The 15,975-nt window shown below is 44.5% G+C and overlaps 1 protein-coding gene across 12 annotated transcripts in view; it reads left to right on the plus strand.

Annotated features, from left to right (window-relative positions):
- LOC307113955 (serine/threonine-protein kinase Sgk3) overlaps positions 1-15,975 on the plus strand; it is a 155,329-nt gene that overhangs the window by 78,210 nt on the left and 61,144 nt on the right. Inside the window, exon 1 of one of the 12 annotated variants that reach the window (XM_079796001.1) lies at positions 14,047-14,120. The exons of the other annotated variants lie outside the window; for them this stretch is intronic. The gene's annotated coding sequence lies outside the window, so the exon portion shown is untranslated. Of the gene's footprint in view, positions 1-14,046; positions 14,121-15,975 lie in introns of those variants that run through there. 12 annotated transcript variants of the gene reach the window in all.

The raw sequence follows: 15,975 nt of genomic DNA on the forward strand, positions 1-15,975 counted from the left end.
CCCTGCTGGTCAGTGCATGTCATAGCGACCGGTAGTTCTGCTGTTCGGTCGATTTGCATATTAGCCTTTTATTATATAGGACTAGAGGCCCAGTGCACGAAATTCGTGCACGGGGGGGGGGGTGTCCCTCAGCCCAGCCTGCACCCTCTCCAATCTGGTATCCCTCTCACAATCCAGGATTGCTGGCTCCCAACTGCTCACCTGCCTGCCTTCCTGATTGCTCCTAACTGTTTCTGCCTGCCAGCCTGATCACCCCCTAACCACTCCCCTGCCAGCCTGATTGATGCCTAACTGCTCCCCTGCCAGCCTGATTGCCCCTAACTGCCCTCCCCTGCAGGCCTGGTCACCCCTAACTGCCCTCCCCTGCTGGCCTGATTGCCCACAACTGCCCTCCCTTTCAGGCCTGGTCCCTCCCAACTCCCCTTCCCTGCTGGCAATCTTGTGGCAGCCATCTTGTGTCCCCATGGGGGCAGCCATCTTTGACCACATGGGGGCAGCCATCTTGTGTTGGAGTGATGGTCAATTTGCATATTACTCTTTTATTAGATATGATAATGTCTTATTATGGACAAGGCCTCTAATTCAATTTTTTTAGATAGTTAAAGGGAGGGGTAGAATTTTCACTTGAGCCTGAAGCTAAAATTCTAAAATTGCCCTTAGCTCAAAAATCTGCATACCACTGAGACACATCCTGGTGAGGCTCATTCTGAACCCCCACACTGTTCTATTATGTGTATAAGTATTGGGAACCATCTTATCTCTTTAGTGAAAGCAACCTTTTGTTATGTTACAATGACTAACTTTATCTCATGAGTTGTGTTTTGGCTTCAAGCCTGTATCCAGTATTCATACAGCAATTTCAGCTCTTCTGTTCAATATTTACCTGGCATATCTTTTATTTTATTTTCTCTAAATCTTTCTAGATTTTTATATATTAGATAGGAATAGCCCATGGACACAGACAGTAGTCTGGCGAAGGCCTGGAAGGGGCGGGTGCAGGTGGAGGAGATCAATGGGAAAAAAACAACAACTAAAACAAAGGGACATCTATAATACTTTCAACAATAAAGTTACATTTTAAATAAAGGAAAATATCTTAGTTGAAAAGAGTTTTATGTGAAACTAGAGGCCCGATGCACAAAGATTCGTGCAAGAATGGGCCTTCCTTCCCCTGGCTGCCGGCACCGCATTTGCTCCGGCCTGGAGCCGCCTTTCCACCTTTCCACCTTCCAGAGGCCCAGAGCTGCTGGGGCAGTGCAGAATGCCTGTGTCGTCGCCCTGCCCCCGGCCGCTCGGCGCCTACGTATGCAAATTAACTCACCATCTTTGTTGGATTAATTTGCATACTCACTCCTGATTGGCTGGTGGGTGTCGCAAAGGTACGGTCAATTGGCATCTTTCTCTTTTATTAGTGTAGATAATATAAGTAATTGCTCTACACTGTACTTTATATTCTCAACTTCTCTCAAAGTGATATTAATTGACCCTATGTTCACTTAATATTAATTGACCGTATGTTCACTTAATATGAATTGACCCTATGTTCACTGACTGCAGGGCTGACTTCTGCCATGCCAACCCAGCACTGACTGCCACGGGGGCTGAGATCAGACCCTGCTTTTCTCTCCTGGCCTCTGTCCGGGCCTGATTGCAGCCCCCTTGGCAGTCAGTGCTGGGTTGCTGAGGCGCCTGCAGCACAGCAGTCAGTGCTGGGTAGCCAGGACTGGCTTCCGTCATGCCGATCCAGCACTGACTGCCACAGGGGCTGTGATCAGACCCTGTTTCTCTCTCCTGGACTCTGTCTGGGCCTGACTTCCGGTGTTCGGTCAAGCCTTTGGTCATTTTGGACGTTATGGACCCTGGCTCTTTATATATATAGATTCCTCCATATCTGTAATAATAAACTTATAGTTTTATTTCTTGATTTTTGTCAACTTTGTACATTATCTTTTTTTAAAATATATTTTTATTGACTTTAGAAAGGAAGGTAGAGGGAGAGAGAGAGATAGAAACATCAATGATGAGAGAGAACCATTGATTGGCTGCCTCCTGCATGCCCCCAACTGGGGATTGAGCCCACAACCCGGGCATGTGCCCTTGACCGGAATTGAACCTGGGATCCTTCAGTCAGCAGTCCAATGTTCTATCCACTGAGCTACACCTGCTAGGGCTGTACATTATCTTTGAACATACAGTTACAATACTTGAACTCACATAGCGTTACCTTCCTCCCCTCACTGTAGTAGTGTCACCATTTAACTCTGTTGGTCACTATAATTTCTATACTTAGTAAGCTTTATTTCTTGTTTTGTCAACAGTAGATTGTAGGATTAATTTTTTTTTTTTTTTATTGATTTCAGAGAGGAAGAGAGAGGGAGAAAGAAACATCAACAACGAGAGAGAATCATTGATCAGCTGCCTCCTGCACGTCCCCCACTGGGGATTGAGCCTGCAACCCAGGCATGTGCTCTGACCAGGAATTGATTCGTGACCTCCTGGTTCATAGATTGATGTTCAACCACTGAGCCACACCAGCTGGGCTGATTTTTTTTATTTTATACACTTAATATACTGTGCATAGGGTCCAGTAGAGAACAATGAACATGTTAGGTAATCAATACTTACTGAATTAAAATTTTATTATACTCTTTGCCAAATAAAAGGTAGTCTTCCATTAATGGAGACATTAGCTAAACCAATAATTAGTACTTCATAAATCATAATATTACATCAAGGATTTAGAATCAAGAATATACATTTTCCTCTTCCCCCTCCCCCCCCCCCCCCATTCTCTGTAAATGATTTTGAATGTTGCATCATCTTTTTATGTTTCTATTATTCTATTATTAAAATATAGAAGTTATTGTGATACAAATTTGGTATGAATAGAGAAAAACTACAAAGAGAGCTCGAGGATGTTTTAATTAGGTAAAAGATGAACATACAATAAAATCTTAGAAAATAAATTCATATGAATGAAGCTTGTAGTGCTAAGCTCTGGAGCCCAAACTGGAAAAATAGACAAACAAAAACTTCACCTATTTATGATATAGCCTATTGAATTATGAAAATACTATAGAAAATAATTCCCCTCTCTTCAAAAGAATAAATAAAAATATCCTTGTAATCTCTGTCTCCACTAATGGAATCTGACTTAGGCAGCATTTTTAAAAGAAATGTGGGTAATTCATCATGAATTAAAAGTTACTGACCATATCATATAAATCATTTTAGACAAATTTAACCCAAAGGCCTATTCCAAATTCCAATGTCAAATAAAAGCACTCAGCACATCATTAATAAGATGATTTTCTGCATACAAGATTAATAGAAAAGAACTGACTTTTGAGAGTTGATAAAAGAATTCAATGGATTGTCAAAGTCAGAGGTTTTATTTCCTCTCTAAGATGAACAACTTCTAATTGTTGTTTATCAAATTTTATTTTCTCTGGCCCACTGCTATGTAAGGCTTGAGTGTAATTATGCCTAGGTTTCTAATTGTGAGAGTTAGGTCCCTTCACTAAAACATTAATATTTGTGTAAACCAGTGGTCGGCAAACCGCGGCTTGTGAGCCACATGTGGCTCTTTGGCCCCTTGAGTGTGGCTCTTCCACAAAATACCATGGCCTGGGTGAGTCTATTTTGAAGAAGTGGCGTTAGAAGAAGTTTAAGTTTAAAAAATTTGGCTCTCAAAAGAAATTTCAATCGTTGTACTGTTGATATTTGGCTCTGTTGACTAATGAGTTTGCCAACCACTGGTGTAAACCAACATACATTTAAGCAAAAGATATATAAATACTCTTTTATATAAGAACTAGAGGCCCGGTGCACGAAATTGTGAATGGGGGGAGGGAGTCCCCTCAGCCCAGCCTGCACCCTCTTCAATCTGGGACCCCTCAGGGAATGTCCGACTGCCGGTTTAGGCCCGATCCCAGAGATCGGGCTTAAACCAGCAGTCGGACATCCCTCTCACAATCCTGGACTGCTGGCTCCTAATCGCTCACCTGCCTGCCTGCCTGGTCAGCCCTAATTGCCCCCCACCCCAGCCAGCCTGATCGCTCCCAACTGCACCCCCCTGCCAGCCTGGTTGCCCCTAACTGCCCACCCCTGCTGGCTTGGTCGCCCATTACTGCCTCCCCTGCCGGCCTAAGCACCCCTCACTTCCCCCCCCCCCGCCAGCCTAATCGCCCCCAACTGCACCCTCGGCGACCTGGTTGTCCCACGCAGCTTGCTGTTCAGTCGTTTGGTTGTCCCTTGCTAACCCCCCTGCCGGCCTGGTCGCCCCATGCAGACTGCTTGTTCAGTCATTTGGTCATCCCTCACTAACACCCCTGCCGGCCTGGTCGTAGGCAGTCATCTTGTGAGGGCATGAGGGTTAATTTGCATATTACATCTTTATTATATAGGACTAGAGGCCCAGTGCATGAAATTCGTGCACGGGAGGGGGTGAGGCTGGGGTGGGGGGGTCCCTCAGCCCGGCCTGCACCCTCTCACAATCCAGGACCCCTCGGGGGATGTCCGACTGCCGGTCTAGGCCCAATCCCTGTGGACCTAAACCGGCAATCGGACATCCCTCTCACAATCCGGGACCGTTGGCTCCTAACTGCTCGCCTGCCTGCCTGCCTGCCTGCCTGATCACCCCTAACAACTCTGCTTGCTTGCCTGATCGCCCCAACCACTCTGCCTGCCTGCCTGATCACCCCTAACCACTCGCCTGCCTGCCTGATCGCCCCTAACTGCTTGCCTGCCTGCCTGATTGCCCCTAACTGCCTCTGCCTTGACCCTCCACCACCACGGCTTCGTCCAAAAGGACATCCGGAATGACATCCGGAAGGTCGTTCAGCTATCCGATCTAATTAGCATATTATGCTTTTATTATTAATAGATTATATTGGGCCCTGGATGGTGTGGCTCATCCCATATATAGAAAGGTTGCGGGTTCGATTCCCCATTCAGGGCACATACCTAGGTTGTGGGTTCAACCTCCAGTCGGGGTGTGTACAGAGGGGGCTGAAGAATGTTCTCTCTCACATCAATGTTTCTCTGTCTTCCTCTCTCTCCTTTTCACTCTCTCTAAAATCAATAAACATGCCTTTGGATGAGAAATAAAAGAAAAGAATTGTATTGGAATTTGAGATACAGAAAATCACATTAAAATTATATTTTCAGAAGTCTTTCTTTATGACCCAAAGCAGGGAAGCATGGAATAGACTGACATACCTCAATGTGGGGTTGAGGGAATGAGAAGAGATAAACCAAAGAATTTATATGCTTACTAGAGGCCCACTGCACGACATTTGTGCACGTGGGGGTGTGGGGAGGGGAGTGGGTCGGAATCGAACCCAGGACCCTTCAGTCCGCAGGCCAGTGCTCTATTCACTGAGCCAAACCAGCTAGGGCTATAGTTCATTTTTAAAAGTTCCTATTGTGTGTCTTCAAGTTCCCTAATCTTTTCTTCTACAATGTCTATTCTTCCCATATAGTGGAGTTTTCACCTAAGAGATTGTTTTCATCTCTAGAAGTTGGATTTAGAAAATTCTTATACCTTCCTTGTCCTTACTTAATTTTTTAGTATATTACTAACTGTTTCAGGATGTCTTCTAATTCTAACATTTATGTCAGTTGAGTTAGTTTCAGTGATTGATTTTGTTTTTCATTGAGGGTCATCTTTTTCTGCTTCTTTGCATGCCTTATAATATTTGATTGAATAGCAGATTTTGTGAATTTTATGTCATTGGATGCCGAATATTTTTGTATTCTTATAAATATGGCTGAATTTTAATTTTAGATACAGTACATTACTTTAAAACAGTTTGATCCTTTTTGGAACTTACTTGTATTTTTTTTGATTAGCATCTGAGTAGAATTAGTTTAGAGCTAATTACTCTCATTACTAAGGTAAGACCACCCTGAGTACCTCATTGAATGGGGAGGCTTTCTAGTTGGCCTGGTGTGTTCCAAGAGTTCTCTGAAGGTAATAAGCCAAGATATACCTTGTTCATTTCCCATCTCTGAGGAATCACTTTCCTTCACTATCTGATATCCAGTATCTTGAACAGTCAGTATTCCTGGCCCTCTGTTCCTTCCAATGCATTCAAGTGGTTTGTTTTTTTCTTTGACCTTGGATAGTTTCCTCACATGCATGCATTGACCAGTGCTGATGAATCTCAAAGAGGATGCTCTGCAGATCTCTGGGATTTTCTGTGCTGTTGTCTTGTCTCTTCTACTCTGTCTTGTTAACTCTAGCCATCTTCTTCTCCTGGACGCATAGCTCTATCTCCTCAACTCAGGGAGTCTGCTGGCCTCTCCTACCTGCTCTCCTATGCCATGGCCTGTAAGTTCTCTGAAGATAATAAGCCAGGATATACCTTGTTCATTTCCCATCTCTGAGGAATCACTTTCCTTCACTACCTGATATCTAGTATCTTGAAAACTGTTATTTTGTATATTTAGTCCAACTTATTTTTGTTGTTGTCCTTGGTTTAGACGGGAAAGTAAATATGGTCCTTGTTACTCTGTCTTGCGTGGATTCAGAAGTTCCCCCACGGCTCTCCTCTTAATAGTCACCTCACATTTTTTTTAGGAGAGCAAGAGAAAGGTTCCAAGAGTCTATAACCAAGAAATTCTGGTACAACCACTCTGTAAAATGAAGTGTGACTTGTTTAGTCTGCTTAGTTAATACTTATTAAATCTCCAGAATATTATAAAGGTTTACTGTGAGTAGTGATTTATGGATTGTTTGGGCCAGACTTCAGATCTCTGGGCCTTTCTTAAACATGCCAGCGACATTTTCAACACACAAGGGCCCGTTGATATATCGCAAATCAATGTTCACTCTTAGTTGGGAGTCATCCTGCAAACTTGGTACTGCTTCTACATGTGTCATCTGAGTAAATTTGCAGCTAAGGAAAATTTACTCCCTAAAGATTTTAATAGTGTCGGACCCCCTAACATAGGCAGTTACTCTCTCACTGTGGTTTGAGAGTTTATTTCTGGAACACTGAAAACCTTTTTTCTGTTTAAAAAATTCTTATGGGTTTATTTGAGCCAAACTGACAACAATTGCCAGGAAGCAAAATCTCAACTGATTGAGAAAAAGCTCCAGAAAATGGCAGTTTTGTACCTTATTTTATACATTATAATCAAAGGAGGAACCGTAAAGGAGTTACATGAAATCTGTTGGTGATAAATTAGGGAGGCAGGAGAAAGCAAAGCTGGGAAATCTCTGAGATCGGATAAAAAGTAAAACAAATAGACACATACTTCGTTTACATAGGTGGGCATAGGATAGTTAATAGTTAACAATTAACACATGAAATATAGTAACAATGAGGTGATTTGTGGTCTCTGCTCTGGTGCAGTGGTGGTACTTTGAGGAGTCTGGAGAAAAGGAAATTACTTTGATATTCCAAAGGTATGTTATCCTAGATGCAAAAAAAGACAACAGACAGGCCCAATTAAAGACTGACCTTTGTGGCCTAGCTGGTTTGGCTCAGTGGATAGAGCGTTGGCCTGCAGGCTTGAAGGGACTTGGGTTCAATTCTGGTCAAGGGCACATGTCCAGGTTGGGGGTTCCATCCCCAGTGGGGGGCATGCAGGAGGCAACCAATCAATGATTCTTTCTCATCATTGATGTTTCTATCTCTGTCTCTCTCCCTTCCTCTCATAAATCAATAAAAATATATATATATTTTAAAAAGACCTTTGTTTGGGAAAAATACCAGCCTAGGACATGCACTGCTTTTAGTTTGAAAGTTTTAATTTCAGACCATCCTATGTGGTTACTTTAGGTCTCTGAGTTTGTAAGGCCACCATGTAGTCCTCCCATGAGCTTGTCAGGTTTAGTATTTGGCCCCTTTTTCGTCCACACTTTCCTCTTTTGGTCATAAATCAATCCAAAGGGTGCATTGATGGCCAACCTTTTGGTTGGATAACGTGGTCCCACAGTGCTAGGAAGGCTCATTCCTAGGAAGTCTTAGTGACAGCATTTGTCTTGCTGAACAGTGGACTATTGGGGATGAGGCAAGACCATAACCTTGGATGGAAGTCAAGGTTGAATTTTTCTCAAAAGGGAAAAGCAGGTAAATGTGAGATACTCAGGTCCTATGGGCCTTCATTAAGAAAAACACACTGGGTCATTTCCAACCGATAAGCTATCATGATCTAGGTTTTGCTGTCTGTCTCACTTCTCTGTATTTTGCATCTACTATAACATTTTCTTAATAGTTTTGAGACAGGCCGGTAATCCAGGACAAGCGGAATAGGGGAACTGAGATAGATAATTAAACAGCAGTTTGCAGTCATCTAGGAAATATAGATGCCAAGCAGTTGGCAGCCATCTAGTAAATTCTATCTTCCCTAAACCAGGGATAACTAAGGGTAAATGGTTTGCACTTCTCTTCCCCAACCAGAGGGTAAATAGCTTAAATCACCTACTCAGGTAGACAGATAGCAGAAATCCAATTAGTGTCATCAGCCAACCACAGCCAAGAACAGATGAAGTTGAGGGAAGAAATCTCACGTTGGTACATCAGCATAAAGCTGATGAATATTCTATTCAGATCCTCCCCTAAACGCCTATCCTTTAAAAATCCCTCAAAACGGCCTGGGGCTGGGGGCGGAGGGTCAATGGGGGGAATGGGAGGCATGTAATACTTTCTTTTTTTGTTTGTTTGTGTGTTTTTTTTAAATACTTGCAACAACCCTAACCGGTTTGGCTCAGTGGCTAGAGCGTCAGCCTGCGGACTGAAGGGTCCCGGGTTCAATTCCGGTCAAGGGCATGTACCTTGGTTGCGGGCACATCCCCAGTAGGAGGTGTGCAGGAGGCAGCTGATGGATGTTTCTCTCTCATTGATGTTTCTGACTCTCTTTCCCTCTCCCTTCCTCTCTGTAAAAAATCAATAAAATATATTTTAAAAAATATGCTGAAGCCGGTTTGGCTCAGTGGATAGAGCGTCGGCCTGCGGACTCAAGGGTCCCGGGTTCGATTCCGGTCAAGGGCATGTACCTTGGTTGTGGGCACATCCCCAGTAGGGGGTGTGCAGGAGGCAGCTGATCGATGTTTCTCTCTCATCGATGTTTCTAACTCTCTATCTTCCTCTCTGTAAAAAATCAATAAAATATATTAAAAAAATAAATAAATAAATAAAATAAAATATATTTTAAAAAATAAAATAAAATGCTTGCAACAATAAAGAATTATTAAAAATAAATAAAATAAAACCTCTCAAAACGAAGGTCTAATGTGCACTGTCCCTGCCAGGAACACGCCCGCTCTCCCCCCACCCTTTCCTTCCCCCACAGGCATGCGTCTCCTAAACTCTAAGGAACCCCCTGAGACTTGCAACCGGGGCAGTAAGGGACAGCAGCAGTTTGTCCCAGATAACCCCCTGCACCGTCCCAGGGCCCCCTTTTCTGACTCCTTGGTGAGCCAAAGCAGCCCCACTTAGGCTCATTTCCCCAGCCCTTTCCTGTTTCACGGTCCCCAGCTTTAATAAACGTCCTCTAAAACCCACCTGGACTTGTGTTGTGAAATTTTCCCCGCATGACGTTAAGAACCCACACACTACCGGCTGGCCCTGGGCTGACCCATTCAAGGCCAGGCCCCCTTTCCAGTAACAGTGTGAGGGCACACCATACACCTTTTCACTTTTCACAATCTGACCGACAGATTAGTTCCCATTGACTATGGCTCCTCTACTTCCCATGAGAAGCACTCAAGTGCCGTTCATTATTAATCTGATGCCCTTGATCTTTAGTTCCACCTCGAAGATTTTTAAAAAAACAGCACAAATAAAATCAGGCCTCTTACCTCAAAGCAGGGAAGTCTGAAATTCCAAGGGAAACTCACCCAAGTCCTCTGGATGCAAAACAAGGAGCCAGTGGGGCACAGTGGGTCCATGCTGGTACCAAGCACGGTCCGGGTCTGCAAGGTGGTCCTGGGTGGGCTTCCTTGGAATCCTGCCGCACACCAAGTAAATGTCAACATAAGAAATGTCCAGACTAGTAGGTTTGGCTCAGTGGATAGAGCATCGGCTCACAGACTAAGGGGTCCCAGGTTTGATTCTGGTCAAGGGCACGTACCTCGGTTGCAGGTACGAGAGGCAGCCAATTGATGTGAGAGACACATCCATGTTTCTCTCTCTGTGTCTCTCCCCGTCCCTTCCACTCTCTCTAAAAAAAAAACAGTCAATGGCAAAATATTCTTGGGTGAGGATTAACAACAACAACAACAACAAAAAGAAATGTCCAAACCTGTAAGAATTTTTATGAGTTTATTTTAGCCAAACTGATGGCAGTTGCTGGGAAGCAAAATCTCAACAGATTGAGAGAATGCTCCCACTAAAAACTTTTCTAGCTCAATTATAAGTGCTTTGTGATTCTTGTTTTTCTTATTCTTAAGAATTTATTTGAAATTAGAAGGGAAACTCCTACAATCTTATTTTCATGAAAAAGAAAGATCAGTATTTAATTATAGCAAGGGAGAGAGTTTTTAAAAAGCTGAAAAAATCACTCATGAATATATATATGTGTATATGCATATATATTATATATGCATATATATATATACATACATACATATATATATGCATATATATATGCATATACATATATATATCTAGCTGGCCACTTTGTACAAGTCCTCAGAGTGAGTACCTTTCCATTTACTAGATGGGATTCATGAATCATTCAATAAAGCCAATTAGATTTTTTTTAAAAATCCCCACCCAAGGACATGCTTAGAGAAAGGAAGGGAGAGAGGGAGGGAGGGAGGAAAAGAGAGGAAGAGAGAGAGAAACATTGATGTGAGAGAGAAGCATTCATCGGCTGCCTCCTACATGCAACCCCACCAGGAATAAAACCGACCCAGGCATGTGCCCTGACTGGGAATGGAACCCACAACCCTTTGGTGTATGGGATGACATTCCAACCACCTGAGCCACCTGGCCAGGGCTGAATATATTTTTAAGTACTTACTATGAGTTTATCACTTGTTTGGGCAATGGGTGACAAAGAGTGGGTTGATTACTTTTTATTTTTATGCATCTCCATGAATGTCAAATATTTAGCCTTCCAAACAACAAGTCTTATTTCATCCTAATTTGTTTTTCCCTTTTTTGAATCAGTCACATCAAAGCTTTGGTTAGCATGAAGTAACTGGTGTTAGACAAAAACAGAGAATCTTACTGTTATAGGTAGCCTAGTTGTGGATGACTAATTATTGTTGTTGTTTAAATAGCAGGCTCGCAGTGGTCACCAACAGACTTTTTATTTTTAAAAGAATATGTTTTTATTGATTTTAGAGAGAAAGGGAGAGAGAAAAATTGATGAGAGAAACATCAACATGGATTGGCTACCTCCTGTACGCCCCCTGCTGGGGATCAAGCCTGCAACTTAGGCATGTGCCCTGACCGGGAATTGAACCAGTGACCTCCAGGTGCATGGGTTGACACTCATTTGAAGTGGAGTGTGGAAGGGCATTTCGAGTTCTTGAGGTCACCTGGCCTAACCACTGAGCAACACTGACCTATAATTTCTTTTAGGCTTTTTTTAGATATTGAAAGTAGCTTTTTCTTTCCTGATTGGCTGGGGCCTGGAACATCCAGTAAGTAGCTTACACTTTAGTTTTGGAGATAAATATTATAAATAACAGAATGCAAAACAAGGTCATCCTGTTAAGTGCCCAGTTGAGTGGTACAGACCCTAAGTATTATAGCATTATATTGCATAGAGGTCCCTGAGCTGAGCTGTTGTAGTCTGGACAGGTCGCGAGGACTGAGAAGAGGTATTCTGAGCTGGGAAGCAGTGGGTGTAAATGTTCAGTGTAGGAAAATTGGCTGTATGTTGTGGTTACTGTACAGCGAGGAGACAGTCTGTCGCCCAGTTGTGTACACAGAGAAAGTTGGAGATCAGGTGGGAAAAGTAGGTGAGGGTCAGATCCGAGATCCTGAGTTCTTTGTATTGGTACATAGATGTCAATGAAAATGAGAAGGGTCATTGAAGAGACTGTAATAGAAAAAGCCAAGGACCTGGTGACTAAATGTGAGGGTTGAGAGGGAAGAAGAGCCAAGAACAAGAGTGTTGAGCTAGGGTGAGGCCACGCGCCCCTGGGTCCGGGAGAAGCTGGATCCAGGGTCCGGGTGAGGCCGTGCGCCCCTGGATCCGGGTGAGACTGGGTCCTGGGTCCGGGTGAGGCCGCGCCCCTGGGTCCGGGAGAGGCCACGCGCCCCTGGGTCCGGGTGAGGCTGGATCCTGGGACCGGGTGAGGCCACACACACCTGGGGCCGGGTGAGGCCACGCGCCCCAGGGCCTGGGTGATGCTGGGTCCCAGGTCCGGGTGAGGCCGCGCGCCCCTGAGTCCGGGTGAAGCCGTGCCCCTGCGTCTGGGCGAGACCAAACCAGAGGGAGTTGGACCTGCATTACCACCATTTGTCCACCATCCAGAGCTGAAAAGTCAGTGCTGACATGTACACATAAGGAACTGGTAGACATTGAAATTGGGTCTCAAAAGAACTGTTGGTCCAGAAAGAAACTTACTACAGACTGATTCATTTGCCTGTCAGCATAACTATTATTGCTCGTCTCACATTCGGTTCTTATAAGTATATTTCTAGTAACACATGATCTCACTCATCTAGGGGAAATGATGAACAACATAGACTGATGAACAAGAACAGACCCAGAAACAAGGAGGCATCGATCGGACTGTTGGGTCTCAGAGGAAGGGGAGGGGAGGGTGGGGGTAGGGGGGAGAGATCAACAAAAGGACTTGTGTGCATGCATACGAGCCTAACCAATGGTTAAGGACAACAGGGGGGTGGGGGCATCCGTGGGGAGGGGTGGGGGATGGGAATGGGGGGATGAGGACAAATATGTGACACCTTAATCAATAAAGAAATTTTTAAAAAAAGCATTTGGGGGTACTTTTATGATATTATTTCAAAATACCATATTTGATAATATAGGCATTTTCAATGTTAAAAAAAAAAGTGTTGAGCTAGATAGGACAAAAGTGATGTTGTTAAAAATAGAAAAGTCAGAAAGGAGAACCTGAATGAAGTGATGCCAGTGATCACTGATGCTTTTTCTAAAAATTCCCAATTTCTCTGTGTGGCTCCTAACTGGACAGTAGTTTCCGGACAGTCCTTTGCGTCTGGCAGAATGAAATGGAGTGTGGAAGGACATTTAGAGTTCTTGAGGTCACCTGGCCTAATCTCTTCATTCTACAGATAAGGAAATTGAGGGCTTCAGATATTGTGACTTCCCTTAAGGTCACACAGATAAGCTGGCACAATTATCTGAAGTTTTTGTAGCAAAGGTTATTGTGTATGAATCCTGCCAGTTGGCAAAGTGAACCTTGTGTTTCCCCACAGTAATTAAATTAGTATTGACTTGATTCCTCTAATAGTTTTGCACCTTCCAAAATCAAATACCTTAATGGTTAAAAATAATTCCTTCTGAGTGGTCTGATTTTTCCCCCCTTTATCCATACATGCAGCCGCAAACCTTTTAGTACACTCATGGGCATTAATGCCAAACTTGGCCTGGGTGGAATGGTGTGACTCATCGCCCCCGGAGAAGGAGCCTAGCCAGTGCCTTGAATACCTGAGCTCTGTTTTGTGAAGATGTTGAAACCAGTCCTACACCTTAGCTGGAACCTAGGGAGTGCCTTCATTTTCCCTTCAGAGCCTCTTTCCTCCTCTTGCCACCATGGCTCTCTCCTTTCCCCGCTTTCCTCGGTCAGTGTCCTGCCCTTTCTCCCTCGGGATCACGCTCCCACGGGCCCTTCCCATTTTATTTATTTAGGGCCTTCTTTGCACACCTTGATCTCCCTCCTTTAGGATTCCTGGCCCCTAGCGTGCCGGGGGCGGAGCTGAGTGCACAGAAGCCCCGCCCCTGGATTTGGGCGGGGCCCGCGGCGAAATGGCGCCAATGATTGGTGGGGCGGGGCCTGCACCGCGGGCGGGCCCTTCACATGGGGCGGGGTTCGGGGTGGGGCGCACCGGCGGGGGCCCCGGGGGCGGGGCCTGGAGCCGGGGGCGGGGCCTGGAGCCCGGTGCGGGGTGGCGCAGCTGTGGCGGCACTTCCCGCTGGCCACGCGCCGGGTGCGGGCCCCAGAGGTAAGCGTGGGGAGAGGTCCCGGTGGCTCGCGGGCAGCTGGAGGGACTCCGCGGGCGCGCACGATGCAGGTGTGGTTGGGCCGGCCCGGCCCGGTGCCACTTGAGCGCCGCGGAGCGCGAGCGAGGCGTGGGGGGGCGGCCCCTGGCTGGAGTCCCCTGTGGGAGGGTTACACCGGATCGGGCTGTAGCTTTGCAGCACTTGTTGGCGGCATTAGCTCCGGGATAGAAAACACTTGCGTTGCACCGCACACCCTCTCCCCAAATCTGGAGAGACCTCAGGGATTGTAGGGATTTCATATTTAAAATACATTTCTAGTTTGTGGTTCCGGACTGTAGGAGATACTCTATAATGAATGAACTTGCAGTGCGTCTTTCTTTTGACTTAGTGCTGTTCAGTTTGCAGGAAGAGTGAGGCCAGTAATGGGACTCTTCTTTAAGCGAGGACACCAGGATTTACATAGGCATTAAGCGCGCAGGTTTTGAAGCTAGAGTGCCTAGGTTTGAATCTACTGATTGTGAAAACTATGGGCAATTTGCCTCAATCCTCTATGCCTTTGTTTCCACCTCTGTGAAATGGGGGTAATAGAGCCATCCTTATAGGATTGTTAGGGAGGTTCAATGAGTTAATTCTTAGTGCCTGCAATAGTGCAAAATAACATTGGCTATTTTCTTTATTATGCATTCCCATGGGCATTAATCTTCAAAGTTGTCCCCACCGTTTTCCGCAGAAATGTTGCTATAAATGCTCTGGGATTCGTTTGGAACAGTTTTCAAAGACCGAGTCCCACCACAAAAGGACTCATGACTATTGTCTCATACTAATGATGTGCTCATCCACCTTGTTCCAAATCAAATTCTGTGGTACAGAAATCTGAGTCTTGCAGGTTGTTCTAAAAAAAGAGGGGTGAAAACAGGCAGCACTTTTAGAGTGAGTGTAGCCTCATTTTAAGCACCAAGCTCTGGTAAGTTTGTAGGTTTGTCTAAAAGAAAAGTTCATATTATTTTTTTAATCCTCACCCAAGGATATTTTTCCATTGATTTTAAAAAAATATATTTTATTGATTTTTTACAGAGAGGAAGAGAGAGGGATAGAGAGTCAGAAACATCGATCAGCAGCCTCTTGCACACCTCCTACTGGGGATGTGCCCGCAACCAAGGTACATGCCCTTGACCGGAATGGAACCTGGGACCTTTCAGTCCGAAGGGCGAAGCTCTATCCTGAGCCAAACCGGTTAAGGCCCATTGATTTTTTTTTTATTTTTTTATTTTGAGAGAGGGACAGACAGAGAAATATTGCATTGATTGGTTGCCTCCTACACGCGCCCCGGTTTTGAACGGAATCGAACCCGGTATCCGATTTCCTCCGCAGGCCAGCAGGCCGATGCTCTATCCACTGAGCCAAACTGGCTAGGGCAAAAGTTCATACTACTTTATATAGAACTTATAAGTTGTGCTATTTTGGGTGGGTGCTTATTTGTACTATTATTGTAAAGTGAGATAAACCAGAGTAGCCAAATGCCTAAATAAACTAAACATCATAGAAATCTTTTAACTTGCCACATAGAATCTCAGGGATTCTGAAAAATCTGACCAGCTGCCCTTGACTGATAAGGATGAGGCCCAAAGACCCGGAACCAATAAATGGCAGAGCTTAGACTAGAATTCAGCTCTGCTGAGCAACAAATTATAAAATCAAAAGTACGATATTACTTCTGGTTTTGATGACAATACTATTTTTATTTTTGACATCTTTATGGTGCTGGGAATGTTTTTTTTCCCCTCTCAGCAACATCCTGCGTGGTAGCTTAATTGCATGATTCACAATCATTCTTCAGCATCTTTGATTTAAATCACA

Source organism: Cnephaeus nilssonii, assembly GCF_951640355.1.
Source record: "Cnephaeus nilssonii genome assembly, chromosome: 18".
Classification (NCBI taxonomy): domain Eukaryota; kingdom Metazoa; phylum Chordata; class Mammalia; order Chiroptera; family Vespertilionidae; genus Cnephaeus; species Cnephaeus nilssonii.